Source organism: Grammomys surdaster, unplaced genomic scaffold (assembly GCF_004785775.1).
Source record: "Grammomys surdaster isolate TR1022 unplaced genomic scaffold, NIH_TR_1.0 136, whole genome shotgun sequence".
In the NCBI taxonomy this organism is placed as follows: Eukaryota; Metazoa; Chordata; class Mammalia; order Rodentia; family Muridae; genus Grammomys; species Grammomys surdaster.
Genome location: NW_021604594.1, coordinates 10,471,219 through 10,488,838, shown reverse-complemented (window position 1 = coordinate 10,488,838; position 17,620 = coordinate 10,471,219).

Sequence of the window (17,620 nt, the reverse complement as noted above, 5' to 3'; positions counted from 1 at the left end):
TACTGGCGGATATTCCCAGTACCTGTAAAAGCTGTAACTCCAGTTCTGCGGGATCCCACATTTCCCTCTGATCGCCATGGACTCTAGGCACACACATGCTACATATGTATACATGCAGACAAAACACTCACACACATAAAATAAATTAACATAAAAATGGATGGTATTAATCTAAGGTCTACTAACAAATGAATTTACCTAAATCATTAAACCAACTAATGCCTTTAATAGTGGTTGTTACACAGGGCCACTGTATCTTCCAGTGCATCTTTTTAGGAAAAAAAATTATAACAGACTAGGAAACATTACTACAAATGAGAATTAACTCCTATAAATTACTTGGAATGGGGGGGAGGCAAATGGAAACGACAAATAGTATTGACCCATGGAGTTACAGCTGGGCAATAATTTGGTACCTGTCTTATTTCTTAAAGACTTCGCACCTTTCTTTTTTTTTTTCCATATTATGTTTCAGTAATCAAACAACAAACCCCATACGCATCTGTGCTGCCCAATTACAAACTTTTTGAGCATAGCAATTTGTTACCATTTCACATTATTACCCCAGCTCATTTCTCATGGAAAAAAATTAGCATCAGTTTAAAAGAATATTTCTTTAATCACCGATTCTGATTGTCAGCAGTACCATTTTGTAGATGGTTTTGAGCGGACTAACAAATCTTTTATTTTTATCTGCTGTCTCATTTTGTTCTCTTGCATATTTCACATTTATGGTCTATTCAGACATTCTCCTGTTTTGTTAAGTAGGAATCTGTGTGGTCTTTGATGTAAGACATAATTTATTTGACAAGGAAATATGAGTCTATGCCCTGAATCCACATTTAACTGATGGATTGAGAAATTTTAAAATTGCAGTAAGATAGACTCTTCTACAGACTGCATACCACTTGCATTTTGCTAATCTATTTGGCAGCAGATTTGCATTTCTCTGTCTATATATGAATACGTAGAGATTCATGCGACCACGCAACGGCAGCCATGTGCAGTTTTTCTTTTATTAGAAAAAGAACTTTGCCATGGATGGTTCCTATGGAAAGATTTTGTGCACTCTATTCCTGAAATTAAAGTCAAGATATTTATTTTTTCTTTACATAGATAGTTATAGCTTTATAAAGTGACTCATAATGTCTTCAAGCATGTGTTGCTTTCTCCTCCATCTAGCAAATACAAGTCCTCTTAGCATTTTAAGATTTATATATTTTACACGTTCTCCCAAGTCCATATTCTGGTAATTGGAAACTTACTGGAAGCTCATTCCTTTTGCTCAAGCTGCTTGTCAATTAACCTTTGCGAAATGAAAGTTTTAAAAAATACGACTTTCATATTTCAATCAGGTTCATTTTCAATCATCTCGAAATGTAGAAATTGAATAACACTCTGAGGCTGCAATGTTTTTTTTTTCCACATATCACATATCATTTAAGATTTGAAAAGTCTTTGATGTTCAAGTGTGGCTACCATTTGTATGCAATGAAGGAGATTAAAGTGCTTGGAATTACTCGTGCTTTGTTTATAAGTATGAACAAAATACTAAACGATTTTATGACTATGTACCATTTCCATTGATGCCTTTGCTACGTCTGTAACAAAATTGGCCATATTATGCAATGGGGAAAAATAATAGGTCCTGCTGTGACATTTGGAATCTATAGTCGGTGAAGTAGGCGGGATGGTTTCCAACCTGAACCCTTAACCATATGAAGTTAAAGAGCCAACAATGCTCGAGAATAGTAGGAGTGAAATGCAGGAAGAGGGTAAATGCTAAATGTCGAAAGGTACAGAGAAATATCAGTATTGGAAGGTAGCAGGCGGCTCATGAGCCTTATGTCTTTGGTGAGATTACAGTTCCCATCTCCTCACACAGTAGCAACACAGAAGGGAAGAAACTCAGCATCCTATCCAGACACAAGTTAGCATGTGTCAACTGAAGACCATCTTTCTTTCTGGATGTTGATTCAAATGCCATTTCGTATTCTGGTATGGCGGAGCAAATTCCAGCACAGATGTCACAAACCCAATATTCATTTCTGAGGGAAGACAAATCTCAGAACTTACTGTGTCTGAGAACCTCCCTGTGTAAGCGTGAATGTCATTGTGTCTCTCCTCCCTCTACCGTGCCAGACTCCCCTACAGACCAAGATGCCAACATGGAGTGTCCTCTTTCAGAAGCCTTAGAATAGTTGACCACCATTTAGTAACAAACTTACTGCTTGAGAAACCTTCTAAACCTTGATAATATTTTTGTCTTGGAGCCAAAAGGAAAGAAATAATGTACAGCACACACATGTAGTTTCTCTGGCCCTTCCTTTTACATCCTTTCAGCCATCCTTGCTGGTTGGTAGAATGGAAATCCAGAAATCAGGTCTTATCTTGACTACAGAAAATCATTTTTTTGGACTATACAAAATTATTTTTGACTCCAGGTATACCTATTCATTGAGTCGACTTGGAACAGGTTCCATTCCTTCCATTAAGTCTTATTTTTTTCACCTGTAAGACCCATCTGCAGGATTATGCAAGTAGAAATAAAGCATCAAGTAAAAGACTTATACTAAGTAGATACCAAATAAATGCTGTTTTGTTTTTGTTATTATTTTGTTTTGCAAGCAGAAGAGAAGTAAAGGTTACAGACGCTGAGGCCTGATAGGCAGGATTCCTAGCTCAGCTTTGGCAGCAATATGACATAGAGGACATAGAGGCCTAACCTTAGGGTGAAAATTCCTATGGGTTATGTGCAGTTTAAGTGAATTAATATCTGTATAGAATTCAGAATAGTTTCTGGCATCTGTTATTCATTACTTAACTATAAGGAACTGTCATTTCCCCAAGATCTGACCCTGATCCCAGGGGAGTAGTCATTGTTTCCAAGAACTTAAAGCAAGTAGAAGGGGGACCTCTTGGTGAAATATAGCCCATTCCTTAGTCAATTCCCCAAGCCGTGTTCTGATGGTAGCACAGTAACTTTCCTTAAGAGGAGCAAAACATACGTGAGCTAGGTTTTTAATCTGCTATGGGCTATGAATTTGAGACATTGTTATATAGGAGGGAGAAAGTAATATCTTTCTGTCACTCAGCACCCAGTTCACAGCATTGGCTTATTTAATGAAAGACAGATTAACAGGAGAAAACCACACACATTAAATACAAGTTTTATGTGATCCAAGAGCCCCTGGGAACAAAACAAAGAAACAAGGAAACCTCTACATTTTAAAACTAAAGTCAACAAGGGGGCAGTAGTCACGCAGAAGTATTGGACAAAGAGGTAGGGCCTTATGCAATACACTTCAGACCGACTTCCTTAGTTTTGGGTACAGAATCTATGAAGTGAGCATCACACAAACCATTTCTGAGAGTCAGAGAATGCTTTGCATCCTGATTCAGGGGAGAAGGGCAGAGAGACATCCTGTTCCTGCTTCTCTTTCAAATGTCAGGGTCAGTATGCTGCAGTTACATGCCCTGAGCCACATCAGTGGCCCTTGCTGGACCCTGAGAGGGTTACTGACTACCATTCACACTCTTTTTTTTTTTTTAAAGATTTATTTTATGTATATGAATACACTGTAGCTATCTTCAGACACACCAGAAGAGGGCATCAGACCCCATTACAGATGGTTGTGGGCCACCATGTGGTTGCTGGGAATTGAACTCAGGACCTCTGGAAGAGCAGTCAGTGCTCTTAACCACTGAGCCATCTCTCCAGCCCTACCTTTCACACTCTTAACTCAGACAGAAATCTAGGAAATCAATGTGAGTTTAAGGAAAGCCCTAGGATGAACCTCTAAATACATTCTTCATCTATCAGCCCTCAACACAAATGGACAACTCTCCGGTTACTTCAGCAGTGCAGTAAGCAACAGGAGATGTGGGTGGTTCATTCCTGCAGGTTGGAACTGAGGGTGACAGCCTAGAGGAAAGCCAGGTGAGAAAGAAAGTCAAGATCCATTTCTTTTTCCACAAATCAAAAAGGAGACCGTTTCAAAGTGTAACAGGGAAGCATGCATTCAGCCTGAAGGGACTGAGACATCTGTAAGGTGTTCTCAGCCAACTTCTGGGGAAGGATATGTAAATCACTCAGACTCTTATCAACACACCTTAAAAGTAAAGTAACAACATTGTATATAGAAACAGTTTGGGAATTATAACTAGTTATTCTCATCGTATCGTGTCTGAGCATCATAAATATGATTAAAGTAACTGTTTTTTCCCTTGTCATTGCATCTTCTTATCTGTCACCAGTAACCTCTTATAATCTTTATTTGTTGCTATAAACAGAGAGTCTTGACTTCAGAAAACCAATCCCCTTTCCTTTGGTTTAACTTCAGAGCTGATTTTGGCCCATGATGAATTGCTGAATGGTTGATTTCTTCACACTCCTTTTTGCTAACCTTTCTTGACAGCTCCTGGATTGCTCTACCTAGTAATTTGCTCTGTAATCATCGCTACTGTGAGACGTCTCCTTGTTCTCTTTTTCTTTACAAGGATTCTTAACACCCTCTGTAGGTGAGATTATGCAATTACAGATACAAAGTGTTCCCCAGGGAATGGCCTCTCAGCTGCCACCAGGATTTTCCTAATGCAACTGTTAAATGTAATGAAAACAAAGAATCTGATTCTCCAAACATCCAGTTCAAATAAAAATTTAATTAAAAGTTATGAGCACATTTTATTGATTAACAATTTTAGTAATTAAAGAGTGTGGTTGGCATTTTTTTCTATTTGGATTTGTTCTTCCTTTGAGATCTCTAATTGTTGTATGGCTTTACATTTATTGATAACTCTGTTTGATGAATGCAGATGCCACCTTTTACGGCCGTCGTTGACAGAGTAATCATATTGTGAGGAACACCAGGCTTATGTAGTAACAGCTGTTGCAGTTATCCATGCTGACATCCATGGGGGAAACGTGTTTGCTGCTATCATGGGTACATGATAAATGAAAGGTGCAATAAAGCACAAGCTAACATTTTGAATATCCTTACAACTCTTGGAACTTTATTGCGTATTACAGGCACTTTGATCTCTGTCCAGTACTTAAGACTTAATTATCAGACTAATTGCATAGACTATGTTCATTTTCACTGGTAATCCTTTTGTGATTAGCTTCTGTGTTCAATAACTGACTTATCCTTTAATTAAAAGGACTATTAACCTTAAGGCTGCTGCCGTGTCTTGGGATTAACCCATCTAGAGTTAATGTTTAATATCACTGTAAAAGCTTTTGCTGAAAGGTATATTATAAAAACGTGGAGAGGGAAATCCATGAAAGGTGTCTTACTTTTTGGACGTGCGAAAAGGCTCTGCTAAAGGTGAGGGTTTTAAAAAACTTCCTTGTAGGTTAAGTTTACTTAGGGTCTCCCTAGCTGAACAGCCTTGGGATTAACCCTTTGAACCCTGCCCCCATGTCCAGGAAAAGCATACTTACTTAGGATAAAGCCACCTTTCCCCCTGATTTTCAAAATCATTACATGTGCATGTTATTGGGATGCTCAGCTGGGAGGAGTGCAGGATAGAGAATTTCTTCTTTTCTTTTCTTTTCTCTTCTCTTCTTTTTTGTCTTGGTAGCTCAAAGTGTCTTGATATATATTCCTTTAGAATGGTTCACAGAAGTTTGAAAACAGATACCGTGGCAGTAATTTTACATACGTGGCAAGCTGTGTGTCATAAGAGCAGCCGAAATTAAGTTAGCAGGTAACTGGCACAGTCATGGAAATGCAGATGGAGGAGGATTAGCACCGCAGTGCAGAGAGCATGCCAAAAAGCCAGATGCAGCTGCTGGAAGCACTCTGTCTCTTCCCCACGTTGGCATCTGGGTTCTGCAATGAACATTTTCCTCAGTGTGTTCCATGTGCAGAGTCTATCACTGTCGCTGTACTGGTCACTGAGGACAGGGAAGAGAGATAGTTCCTCCTCTTCTTGCTTACCCTCTCGCCTCCCTGAGGTAGAAGTATTGATTTCTTACTGGTAGTAGTCTTCAAATGTGAGATACAGGCTACTGGGACTGAAGGAGCCATAGAAAAGCCTCTCTAATCTAAGGCTGTGGGGCCAGCAGGTGTTCCCCAAAAGCTATTCTGTCTCATCTCTCCAATTTTACTTTTATTAGTAATGTGAAGGCTAGCACCATGACATTTTCCCTACAGTTGTACACATTCTTCAGGAATTTAACACTAATATGAAGCATTTAACAAAAGCACTGCATTTTGGCAGAAGCAGCCCGCAGTGATGGCAGTGAGAAGCCACCCTCTTGGACTTGTGAGCAACATTTTTTTTTTTTTTGACACACAGCACTCACTGCTAGTGGTAGTAGTGCAGCCAAGGGTGGACTGTGCACTGGGGATGCTGTACCGTCCCCAGGTTTAGAATTCACTATTTTATCAAAATGTCAAACATCAGCTCTAGAGAGAGACCAGTTCAATCTGGCTCATTGATTACAGCTGGAGGAGCACGGATCAGTTACTCCCCTTTCTGAATTTTAAATCTGTCCCTTTTAAAATGGGAACACAACTGCTGCCATAAACACATGAGCTGACACATGTGAAGAAGCAGCAAGCCCATTGGCTGACCCCAATATGACATCATCCAAGTTTAAGCTTCTATGTCTTCAGAGATAAGGGAAGAGATTAGCTGGAGACCATTAGATGTTGCGAGTACGGTAACAGTTTCTTACAGTTCTGGCTTATGGACGCTCCGTTGATCTTCATGGGAGCACTATGTAATAGGCTACTTGACCCAGAAGGAGAGCAAGCTTGGGGAAGGTACGTAGCTTGCTCAGGTTTGTACACTGTGAAAGGCGCGCTTAAAACCCACACTCAGCTCTCCAGGTTCTCTGCTGCTAGCAATTCCACCCAAGAGCAGAAAGGCAACGGACTCAACTGGCCGGCTTCATTCCTTGAACCTTCTCTCTCTAGTCACACCTCAGTCATTTATCTCCTTTTCTCCAAAGGCATTCCATGCTTCTCCTAAGCAGAGTAGTTAAAGCGAGTGTATTCATTGTATTTACAACATATAGAAAATCCAGGGTCATTTTTTCTCATCCAAGGATGAATTTATACTTCTAAATCTAAAAAACCAACCTTGATATCAATATGCATTTTGAATATATATATATATATATACATATATATATATATACATATATATATGTGTATATATATATATATATATATATTTCAAAAGAGTTTATAAAGTTAATCTGTTTGGGGGAGAAAATCATAATTATGTATTTAATGTCTATGAAAATGTGCATTAATTACATAGGTTGATTTATATCATTTATGGCTTCCCAAAGCTCAAAATGCCTTGGAAGGAAGTAGCATAGTACATGGCTAATGGCAGCATTATGTACTTGTGGACTATAGGATGTTAAAACAGATCCAGGGTGCCTGGATATATACTCTACCATAAAGGGGATACGCAAAGAAGAGATTTCAAATTGATCACTTTCAGGAGAGATTCTACAAGCTAAATTTCTGTGTGTATTTAATTTTTGCTTATTATATTTAGATAAAGATGCTTTATAAGTTTTTTTTTAAATAGCTTGTGATTTTTGCAGTAAATAGCCTACATCAAACAGTACAGGAAAACAGATACAACCTCACTAAACAAGAGGTGCCTAAGAACAGTTGTATTTACAAGGTCTGTATTTCATGGTGTCCAAAGTTTGTGTGGGGTGGAGTAGGCTGGGGAAAAAATCTCTTTACTATCTATATTTGCTTTTCTCTGCTAGTTTTGGGTTAGGGTTTTGCTTTATTTTAGACTGACTGTGTAGTTCAGGTTGGTTCAAACTTGCAATTCTCCAGCCTCCCTGTCTACAGTCCTAGGATGAGGGATGCATGCCACAGTGTTTGCTTACCAAGATTTTCTAATTGTTGAAATTGTCCATCTTTGAGCAGTGTGGTTGAGGAGTTCCACTCACTAAGATGCTATTTTAGAGCTCTGTGTGGTGCTTATTGCTGTTTTGGGTTGTTTCTTGCCCTGGAAACAGCTCTTAATCATTCTTTAGTCAATGTGTGAGTGTGAGTGTTTGTGTTTGCACACATGCACACCTGCCTGTAGAGGCCAATGGCTAATCTCTTTGACCATTGTCATGTTTAAGACAACTTGACATAGACCTAGACATACTTAGGAATAGAAAATGTCAATTGATTACTCAAGTCCATCAGACGGGCCTGTGGGAGGTATCATCCCTGGGCAGGTGGGCCTTGGGCTGTATAAGGTGGTGGCTATGCAAGCCAGGAAGCTTCTCTATAGTCTGTGTTCCAGTTATTGAGTTCTTGCCTTGGCTTCCATCAGTGATGGACTGTGTAACCTGTAAGTCCAAACAAACCCTTTTCTACATTCAAGTAGTTTTTGGTCAGTGTTTTATCACAACAAGGAAAAAAAATTAATGTAGGACTGCCATTCAGTTTAGTTTTTGAGGCAAGGTCTCTCTCACTGGGACCTGAACTCTGTGGTTAGGCTAGATTGACAAGTAGTGCGCCCTGGGGATCTTCCAGTCTCCACCTTCTCTAAACTGGGACTGTAAATGTCACCTCCATGCCTAATTTTCTTTTATGTGGGTTCTGGAGACTGAACTCCGGTCATTATATTTGTTTCGTGTTTTATGGATTGAGCTAGCTCCTCAGCCCCTGATCTCGATATAATTTTTCATGCCTCTGTATGGAATAGCTTGGGACTTGAGCAGGTTGGTGTAAATGTGCCAGGACATACTTCGTTCTTGTCTTCCCTTTTGGCGTAGGGAAGAACAAAAGAAGAAAAATGTCTTATGACTGCTGTGCTCCAAGTTTGTCAGGGCTGCTGGAGCTGCCGCTTCTATCTGAGTATATATTATATTTAACTTTTTTCTGTGAGCCTTGTGTCTTTGGTCTTTGTTTCTCTTGGATCTGTGGTCTTGTGACTCTTGGGCAGGTACTAGGGCTGTTTAGATGACTTTATCTAAAGATTGACAGGTGCCTCCACCTATAAGATTCATCCTCTCTACATTGGCTTTTAAAAGACCAGCCAATGGCTTACAAGAGTGACTGTGTCAGGTGGGCCTTTCAAGGCTGTCTCCTTTATCCTTTCTGATCCAAGGACTCTTAATAGCCAGAAACAGGATATTCTGAACCTACTCTGATCTTTGTCTCTGACCCATGGTGCCGTCTCTCCTGCAAGAATCCCTGACTTATGGTGGTACAGATCAATATGGGAGGCTAAAGTCTCAATGTACCGGTTGGCTGTGAGCTCAAGAGCTGGTAGTGAGTATGGTGTGGCCACTTCTGTCAGGACACATGTGATAGGGATGGAGAAAGGTTTCTTTTTAAGATCACAAGTCATCTGTAACTCAAAATATTTGAAAATGTTTGGTTTCTACACATTTATTTTCTCTGTCACTTCTTCATCTAACAGTTTACCCTTCCAACTAATCTATAATTCTATTTTTTTAAAAAGAATTCTTTATCACATTGTAATCACTTTATTGGCAGTCTATTCAAAACAGTCCATAATAAGGACTCTGTGAGTGTATAATAAATATTTTATGATTAGACTATTTATTTGCAGATGTATTGAATCAGTTGTAGCAGATATAATCAGATAATCAGGAGAGCTCTGATTAACTTATCTGATCTTAAGTAAAGGTTTCTTATCGTTTGCCTGTATTGTGATTTTCATTGTAAGCTCATTAATTTTTGTTAGCTGGCAACGGACAGATCTGTGGGTCTAATTTACACCATTTTATTTCTTCTTTCCTCTTCTGCATTTGAATGGGATTAATGGAGCTAGGTGAACAGAAGAATTTCAAATGGTCATCTTCACTGTGGGCCTTAGGCTTCATCAGTAGTCACATAGAAGGGAGTCATTGTTAGAATTCTGTCTAAGCTCTACCCCACAGTTACCTGGCAACAGCCAGGTATGCTCTGCCCCATAGTTACCTAGCAACAGCCAGGTGTGCCTGACTCACTATAAAAGCAGCTGCTTGCCCCCTCCTTGCTCTCTTGCTTTCTCTTGCTCTTCCCTTCTCTCCTCTGTTCCCTTTCCCTTCTCCCCTCTCTCTCCACATGCTCATGGCTGGCCTATTCTCCTCTACTCCTCTCCTCTCCTCTCCTCTCCTCTCCTCTCCTCTCCTCTCCTCTCCTCTTCTCTTCTTTCTCTCTTCCTCTACTACCCTCTTAACTCCCCTCCCCATGCCCTTAGTGAACTCTATTCTATACTATACCATGTGGCTGATCCCTCAGTGGGAAGGGATGCCTCAGCATGGGCCCACTGAGACACCTTCTTCCCCAATACTACACCTAATATTAATAATACTACACCTCCATACTAATACCTAATACCTAATAATACTACACCTCCATAGAACATAACCCCTCCCCACTTTATCTTTTTATAAACACATCAGTCATAATGAGTACTGCCCAGCAGCAGTATTATATAGTTATTTCTGCTCTGATGTTAAGAAATTCCACTGCTCTGCCTTTATGCATTTGTTACCTCTGGCCTTAATTATTGTAATAGTTTTCTTAGTGCACCAATTTTCTTAGACTATAACTTGTTATACTTTACCCATATATTGAGGGTCCATAATTGTGGTAGCTATATTCATTTCCAGGATTTAAAAATCTATTAAGAAATTTGGTCACTTGATGCAAAGCTATCCTTTAAAAATTTTTATAACCTATTGCTTTAAAATAAAACATATCTGGTGACCCTACAAATGGACTTTTAGATTATTCTGTTCTTTTAATTTCTAGGATAGGAGTAAATTCCTCTGTGCATTTAATCCATTGACTGTGCTTCAGAGAATGTGTTCTGTCTCTGTCTCTCTCTGTCTCTGTCTGTCTCTCTCTGTCTCTGTCTCTCTCTCTCTCTCCCTCTCTCTCTCCCTCTCTCTCTGTCTCTGTCTGTCTCTCTCTGTCTCTGTCTCTCTCTCTCTCTCCCTCTCTCTCTCCCTCTCTCTCTGTCTCTCTCTGTCTCTCTCTCTGTCTCTCTCTCTGTCTCTCTCTCTGTCTCTATCTATCTATCTATCTATCTATCTATCTATCTATCTATCTCTATCTCTATCTCTCTGTCTCTCTCTCGGCTTTCTCTATGTAGTCCTGGCTACCTGGAACTCACTATCCAGGCGGCCTGCTGTCTCTGCCTCTAGAGTGCTGGGATTAAAGGTGTGCACACCATGCCTGGTTTTATCTTTCTTTAACTCATACTTTATGCTACTGAAAAATTTAAGTTCTGAGGCATCTCTATATTTCTCCCTGTGTGTGTGTATGCTCACATGAGTACACATGTGTGTATATGGAGGCCAGAGGTCAACCTCAGGTACCATCTGTCTTGTTTTTTTGGGGGCGGGTTCTCTCACTGGCCTGGAGTTCACTAAGTAGGCTAGTCCAGCAAGCCAAGAGCTCTCAGGCTCTTCTTGTCTCTGCCTCTTCAGCACTAAGAGTACAGATGTGGCCTTCATCTTCATCTCTGGCTTTTTTCTTTTTTCACAGATTTTAAAGCTTGGGCTCAGGTCCTAGTACTTGTTCTGCAAGTGCTTTACTAACTTAATTCCCTCCCCAGATCTTCTAGTCTTCTGAAAAACATTAAATGGTTCCTCCATAAGTCACTAATAGATATGGCATATCGTAATAACATAGTACATTGACTGCTCATTTAAGATTGCAAAATTATATATAAACATAGATTTTTTTTGTTTTTAAATTTTGGAGACAGGGTTTCTCTGTATAGCTCTGGCTGCCCTGGAACTCTCTCTCTGTAGACCACAGAGAACTCCCAGAGATCTACCTGCCTCTGCCTCTTGAGTGCTGGGATTAAAGGTATGTGCTACCACAGCTGGTGAAATATTTTATTAAAACAACTCCAACAGACCTTTCTAACTAAGAGCCAGATTCTTAAACAACTATTAAGTATAAGTAACTATAAGTATCACTTAATACTAATGAAATACGAATTTTGCTTTTAGTATGGAGTGGGAAGGGATTAAAAAAAACCTTCTTCCTTAGCTCAGGATAGTTGATGACTTCTGGAAAAGAGAGTCAGATTTTCTTAAGGGTGTGGTTCCTGATGGGTCAGATATGCTCCAGTGAATGGCCCCACACTCAGAAGTATATGGATAGCAAATTAGAGTGGATGGGTTATTAAAAAGGGGGGGTTTGTAGTTGGGTTAAAGATGTGGGAACAGATCTGGGAGGAATAGAGGGAAAAACTGTGGGTGAATATGATCAAAATATTTAATTTTATGTGAATTCAAGGAACTGATACAACATTTTTTTTTGTTTTTGTTTTTTTTTTTTTTTTCGAGACAGGATTTCTCTGTGTAGTTCTGGCTGTCCTGGAACTCTGTAGACCAGACTGGCCTCGAACTCAGAAATCTGCCTGCCTCTGCCTCCCAAGTGCTGGGATTAAAGGAGTGCGCCACCACCGCCCGGCCTGATACAACATTGTTTTTTTTAGTCTTGTTTTTATTTTTGTTGATATACTTTTGAATAGACTCTGGTTATTTTTCTATCCCAACCTATTGGTGATTTACAGAAATGTAATTATATTTACCCACTGCTAACTAGATATTTTTTCCCCACTGGTGTTGGTGGATTAATATTCAGTGATTTACTATTTCTAGTCTAAATTATAAAAGGCAAAAATTAGTTAACAGATTATGCTACAGATCATATTAAAGTAAATGGTTTAAACTCTGGGCTTTTTTTTTTATGTTGTCTTAGCCCAAGGATGTTCACATTTTGTGGTAAGTAGTGAAAACAGAAGTTTACTCAGGATGGTCACTGTAGTTTGCTTGATGGCAAAAAGAAACTCCTAGCATCCATGTTGGTTTCACACAGAGGGCTTATCTGTGTCTCTAACAATCCCAGCTGTGGGTCTCAGCTTCTGGGGTTTGTTACTTTGTCTTCGTCAGTGTACCAGGAGTTCTCTGTGTTGAGGGGCTGACTGAAGCTGGGCAGATGACTTCATTGTGAACCTTGGCTCTGCCTTCATTGTGAACCTTGGCTCTGCCTTAGCTGTCATGAACACCATCTTTCTCACCTTCTTGCTGAGGAGTAAGAGGTTTTATATTTTAGAGTTCTTGTAACCAGTGAGAGATGACAGACTTCAGTAAAGCATCTGATATCTGGGTTGATACTTTCCTCTCTGTGCTTTTTCTTTCCGGTGGTCCAAGCTCCAGACAATTTACTGACAGTAAAGGCACAGGAGCAGTCTCTGCATCGGCGCAGGCACATTCTCTGCATCGGCGCTGGACTATGTTCTGGGTTTTCCTCTTGTTAATCTATCCCATCTACTTTCCCTATAGTCTTCTTCTTTGACTTCATATCTGAGTCTCTTTCTTTGCCTAAAACCCATAGCCTGACAATTCACTGGATGTTTTCCTTGGATATTTCATTCCCTTTAATCTCCTTAAAGTGGTAGTTCTCACCCTGTGGGTGGAGAACTCGTTGGGGTCACACACATACCAGATATTCTGCATATCAGATAGCTACATTATGATTCATAACAGTAACAAAATTATAGTTGTGAAGTAGCAACAAAATAATTTTATGGTTGGGGGTCACCATTAGGAAGGTTGAGAACCACTGTTAAAAAGGATTGTCCAATTGTGTCATTGTTCTGTATGAGCTCTGGAACCCACACTTCCAATCACTGCCCCCAAAGGGAAGCAATCAAATATCCAGTGCCATACATTAGCTTTAATAAATGATTATGATGGCTCTGCTTAAATTTTGTGTATAAACCAGAATTCCAACTTAATAATTTACAACAGAAGTGGCCACTCAAGTGACTAATTTCTGTGTCCAATATCCTTGTGTTCTCTCTATCTTACTAAGAAACTCAATTTGTATTCAAAAGGCTCTTGGGTGAATGGAGAGTTAAGCAAAGTCTGGGTTACGGCAAAGCCTAGGAGGAAATAATCAGAGGCAGGTTCCCTTACCAATCTCACCCTTAACACAGGCTGACAACCCATTAAACATTTTGTAAAGGCTCCTCAGACAGGATGCTTCTGTTTGTATGACTAACCCACAGTGTTGGCTAGTTTTATGTTAACTTGACACAAGCTATAGTCACTTGGGAAGAAGGAGCTTCAATAGAGAAAAAAGCCCTGGCTACGATGGTCTGTGGGGAAGCCTGTGGGAGTATTTTCTTAATTAGCAATTGATGTGGGAGGGCCCAGCACATTGTGTGTGGGGCCACCCCTGTATAGGTGATCCTAAGAGTGTATAAGCAGTCTGAGCAAGCCTGAGGACTAAGTCACTGAGAAACATTCCTCCATAGCCTCTGCTTCAGTTCCAGCCTTGACTTTCCTACAAGATGGACTACAAGCTGTAAGTTGAAATAAACCCTTTCCTCCCCTGAAATGGAAATTTCTAGTTTCTTTGGAAACTCAGTTGTGTCACGTAATGTTTTTCTGGAATCTGTCCTGTGAGAGGATGTTTTACTGAAACAGACCCACGAGAGGATGTTTTGCTGATGCAGACCTGTGGTAGGGCATGCGATGTTTTGCTGGAGCAGATGCTTGAGAGGGCGAGTGATATCTGGAAAGAGTATAAATGGATCTCCACAAACAGTGAGAGGACTCTCTTGTGTGGCAATGCTGTGCAGTGCTTCACTGGTCTCTGCTGGTCTTTACTTTCTAGAGAGAAACTTGCCAAAGAACTTTCGTGGTATTCTGGCTGACTCTTGCCAATTCAGTAGAGCCTTGCGGTTTCTGCTGGATTGAGCTGCTGCTACAGATTTGTGTTTGATATTTTCTATTGAACTGGATTGCTAATATTCTGACAATGAAGAGTGGAATTGCCCCAAAGAACTACTTCTAAACAAAGAATTACTTCTAAACAGGTCCACAAATCTGTGGGTTAGAAGGGAGATTGGGGTGGACCTGGGAGGGGTTGGGAATGAGTGTGGTGGGGTGCATTATCTGAAATCCCTAGATAATTAATAAAAATATTATGTTTAAAGACAAAAGAAAGGTAAAAGCAAAAGCAAGCCCTTCCTCCTGCTTCCCTTTCCCCACTGGCCAGCTTTAGTAGAGTTCCGTCACAGAGAACTCTCTTTCTGATAATTGTCACCTGCTTTCTTTGTTTTCTGGAAATTAAGTCTTTAAAGTTCTAAATAATTTCCTTTTCTTTGAACTCAGTGAAGATTGTTTTACTTTGCTTTTCTTATTTGACTTGGGGAAACATGAAGCCGTGATAATCTGTTTTTGAAAAACTCTGGTTTCTATATCGGGGAAGTAGAAGGGAACAGTGCTTGTCATGGTGTGGGTAGTTGGGTCAGACTATGTTGTGTATAATCTGCATTTATCAAGGATGGATGACCTGAATATTTTTTCTTTTGGAAAGCTAGGCACACACCCTGGATGGCCCCAGAGGCTTCTACAAGGCTGCCCTTTCTTGTCTTACTTCAGCTTCCCTGGATGACTGCACATTTCCTGGTTGGTTTAAATATTTTACTTTATTTTATAGGTTATGGAGATATAACTCTGATCCTAGTGTTTGTGTGAAAACATTTTATTTTACTAAATATATTTTTTATTAGGCTAGTATTTTATGTGTATAGGTGTTTTGTCTGCATGTGTGTCTGTGCACTAGGTGTGTGAAGTGCACATGGAGATCAGAAGAGGGAGTTGGGTCTCCTGGGTTACAGACAGTTGTGAGCTGCCTCGAGGGTGTTGGGAATTGAGCCTGGATCCTCTGGAAGGGCAGCCATTACTCATAACTGCTGAGCCATCTCTTCAGCTCCATATTTTTTTTCCAAAGGGAAGGGGGTTTATTCAGGGCAGAGGGCAAAAGTGGAGGGAGAGAAACAGAAGAAGATGGCGGAGAAAGAGGAGAAATAGAGGCTGGCCATGATCACGTGGAGAGAGGGGGAAGGGAAGGGGGTAGGGCGAGGGGACAGAGAGAAGTTAGAGGCAAGAGAACAAGAGAGCCAGCTCCATATTTTTATCATCATCATCTTATTATTATTATTTGAGATAGGGTCTCACTATGTAGTTTGATCCAAAACTTACTATATCGACCAGGCTGGCTTTGAACTCAGAGATCCACCTGCTTCTTTCTCCTGAGTGCTGAGATTAAATGCATGTGACACTACACCTAGCTCCAGCAGGGCTTTTAAATATAATACTTTTAGTTTCTACTGTTTGAACTGGTATCCATTTATACCAATCTGGAAAGGTCTCACTTACTACTAATGCTTCCAATGCTAACCATGCACTCTCTGCTTCCAGGGCTGTATCCCAATCTGTCTCTCTCCTTCTGAACTCTAAGCCAAAATACATGATTACTTTCTATATCTTTCTATCTAAAGCTACATGAGCATCTCGACTTTAGTGCCTTTATGTTTACCTGTCTCCCACTTCCCCAACTGTCTCCAAACTGTATCTACAGTTACCTAAGGTAGGCATGTTGAATGGCTCTTGAGTTTCCCTCCCTTTCTATCACCCCCTTTTAACTCTTCCCCAGTTAGAGACTGATTGTCACAATGCTTAATACAGCCAAGTTTCTACCAAGTCATTTCAAGTCTTCATCATTCACGTCTGACAAGATTCCAGAGAGAGAGAGAGAGCAATCAAACCTCTTCTCTTCTCTTCTCTTCTCTTCTCTTCTCTTCTCTTCTCTTCTCTCTTTCCTCCCCTCTCCTCCCCTCCCCTCCCCTCCCCTCCCCTCCCTTCTCCTCTCCTCTCTCCCCTTCCCTTCTCTCCTCTCCTCTCCTTTTCCTTCCTTCTCTTCCTCCTCCTTCCCCTTTTCTCCCCTTCTCCTCCTCCTCCTCCTCCTCCTCCTCCTCCTCCTCTTCCTCCTCCTCCTCCTTCGTCATCTATAGGCTTAGATTTTAAAAAACCTTTTAAACCTCCCTTCTAGCCTACGTAGTCACTAAAGGTATAGGAAAGGAAAGGTTAATAGGGCAAAGGGGGATGTGGACCTGTTTAGAAATAGTTCTTTGGGGTGATTTTAATTTTTGTTGTCAGGATATCAGCAGTTCAGTTCACACGAATCAGCAGTGGTATCTTGATCCACTAACAAACACCATTCATGAGTCTGCAATGGCAGTTTGATCCAGAAGAAACTGTGAGGCTCTGCTAATTTGCCAGAGTTCAAGGAAGCAGCAAGAAGCTGCTGTAATATCATGAGAAGTTTGTTGATGTGTTTCTCTCTACAAAGTCACAACTAACAATGATCAGCAATGATGACAAGGTGAACCAATGTTACAGTGTCCTCAAAAAAGGCTAGCATCAGAAAAGCCCAATGAAGACCAGCAAAGAATGGGAAGGTGAACCAATGACTCAGTGTAGTCCACTACCTATTGGGTTATTTCCAAACATCATGTGTTCTCTCAAGCTTTCACTCTAGCAAAACATCACATGCCCCTTTTCCAGAAAAATACTGTATGTATGCTCTCAGCAAAACATCTTCCCACATATCTGCCTCAACAAAACATCCTCTCATAAGATGGTTTCCAGAAAAACATCACATGACACAACTGAGTCTCCTTCCTCCTCCTCCTCCTCTTCCTCCTCCTCTTCCTCCTCCTCTTCCTCCTCCTCCTCCTCTTCCTCCTCCTCCTCCTCCTCCTCTTCTTCTTCTTCTTCTTCTTCTTCTTCTTCTTCTTCTTCTTCTTC